The sequence below is a fragment of the Grammomys surdaster genome, unplaced genomic scaffold, assembly GCF_004785775.1.
Source record: "Grammomys surdaster isolate TR1022 unplaced genomic scaffold, NIH_TR_1.0 220, whole genome shotgun sequence".
NCBI lineage: Eukaryota > Metazoa > Chordata > Mammalia > Rodentia > Muridae > Grammomys > Grammomys surdaster.
The window spans coordinates 15,633,956-15,636,125 of record NW_021604665.1 but is presented as its reverse complement, the minus strand read 5'-3'; the positions used below and the strand labels follow the sequence as shown (position 1 = coordinate 15,636,125).

Here is a 2,170-nt window from a genome sequence, read left to right as displayed (position 1 = left end):
CACCCTGGGGCCAGCTCTGCCATATGCCATAGACATATGTGAGGAACAAGGGAGGGGAGGAGGATGTCTCTCCTTTGTCTGCACTACATGTCCAGCTCTCATGTGTTCATACTCTCAGGGCCAGCTTTTCTGCAACCCCCATATCCAGGGCCAGTTCTACTGTGCTGCCCAGGCAAGATGTAGCGTCTGCTTCCCCAAGTGCTACAGCAGGTGAGAGGCAGGGATAGTTCTATTTCCATGACTCCAGGCCAGCTCTCTTGACTCTTGTAAGTGGCAAGGGGCAAGGGTTAGTGAGGGCATCTCTCCTGGTAGACAAGAAGCAGGGTGAGCTCTCCCAAGTTCATACCCTCAAGAGTGGCTCACTCACATTCCAGACATCAGGATCAGCTCTACTGTGTTGCCCAGACAAGGTGCAGGGTCTGCTCTCTCAAATGCTACAGCAGGTAAGGGGCAGGGCTAGCTCTCCTATTATGATGACCTAGGGACTAGCTCTCCTACCTGCTATAGATGGCAGGGGGAGGGACATCTCTCCCTCACCCTCATCACCACATAGCAGACAGGTGGCAGGGCCAGCTCTCTCATGTGCATACCCTCATGATTGGCTTACCCATGTCTCTGGTACCAGGGTCAGTTCTAATGTGCTGCCCTGGTGAGGTGTAGGGACCGCTCTCCCAAGTGCTACAGCTTGTGAAGGGCAGGGTCAGCTCTCCTGTTCTCATGACTTCAGGGCCAGGTCTCCCTCTTGCCACGGGTGGGGAGGGGAAAGGGGTGGGGGAAGGACAGTATTTCTTCCCCATCCATGTCACTGAAGGGAATGATAGGATCAGCTGTCCCATGCTTCCATCCTTGGGGCCAGCTCACCTATAACTCCTGCAATATGTGGGCCTGCTCTCCTGAATACTGTCATTGGCTAGGGTGCGGTCAGTTCTCCTGCTTTCATGCTTCTGGGGCCAGCTCTCTCAGGATGCCTGGGTGAGTGGTGGGATCAGTTCTGCACAACCCTCAGACATCAACATGTCCAGAGGTGACAGCCCAGACCAGGGATGTCTGCCTGGCCTTTGGTGGTAATAGACCCATGCTGCTGCCAGGCCATGGTCCCAGGTGGCATCACCAACTGCTCACTTGAGGCTGTACTTCACTACCCTCAAGTCTCCAGTTGTGCCTCTTTATTGTGCCCACATCCTTCTGGTTTTTTCTCTTCCATTTCTCTACCACTTATTTGTTCCCCTTAGTGGCACCTGGGGTCGGAGTGTTTGAGGTCATCTCTGGAGTTGTCTCAGGAGTGCTATGTCCTGATTATGAAGTAGCATCAGGAAAGGATAATCTCTGCATTGTCCACTCCCTCCAAACTCCAGGCCTGTGTTGTGCTGGACTGATATTCATCTCAGGTTAGTTCCCTCTCCGAGTCCCATGGTGCCAGTCTGGTGGCCGTCTCAGGCTTGCTTCTCACCAGGCACACATAAGTAGCTATCTCACTTGGGCTACTCTTGCTTTGAGCCTATGGTCCCATGAATGGTTCTTCTCAGGCTTGCTACCTTTCCTAGAAGCCCATTTGGGCATGCCTGGTGCTAGACTAGTGCTCATTTCAGGCTAGCTCCCTGTCCAGTTCCCCTGGGCGAGACTGTTGGTGGTCTCAGACTCACTTTTCTCAGGGAATTCTAGGCTACAAATCATTCAGATAGTCATAGGTAGGAATACTAAGTGTAGACAGATTATCTCTCCTCTCTGCCACCTATTGACACACATGTGACACAGCAGCCACATCTGCAATGCTTCTAGGGGCAGGACAATTAAATATTTTTAAATCCAAGTAATAATAATAATAATAATAATAATAAATAATAATAATAATGAAAGAATTGAAGAGCAGTTTAGGAAGACATTCATTGTCTGGTCTCCATAGAAGTGTATATACACATACACACATACATAAACACATACAACATACTGGAGATGGACAAGGAAATCAGTCAGAAGCTATTGTAGTTGTGAATAGAATGGTCATGTCAGAATAAGAAGGAAGGGTTCAGATAAGTTTTTTAGAAATTCAGGTTCAAAGGGAGCTTGCATGGGACTGACCTAGGCTCTCTGCACATATGCTACAATTGTGTAACTTGGTCTTCTTGTGGGACTCCTACCAGTGGGAGCAGAAGCTGTCTCTGACTATGTT

The 2,170-nt window shown here is 49.6% G+C and overlaps 1 non-coding gene across 1 annotated transcript; it reads right to left on the bottom strand.

The window, feature by feature from the left end:
* Positions 1-1,654: 1,654 nt before the first annotated feature.
* On the bottom strand, positions 1,655-1,786 carry LOC114625752. Its single transcript, XR_003712126.1, has one exon. It is a non-coding gene; the product is annotated as a small nucleolar RNA SNORA17 (small nucleolar RNA).
* Positions 1,787-2,170: the final 384 nt, after the last annotated feature.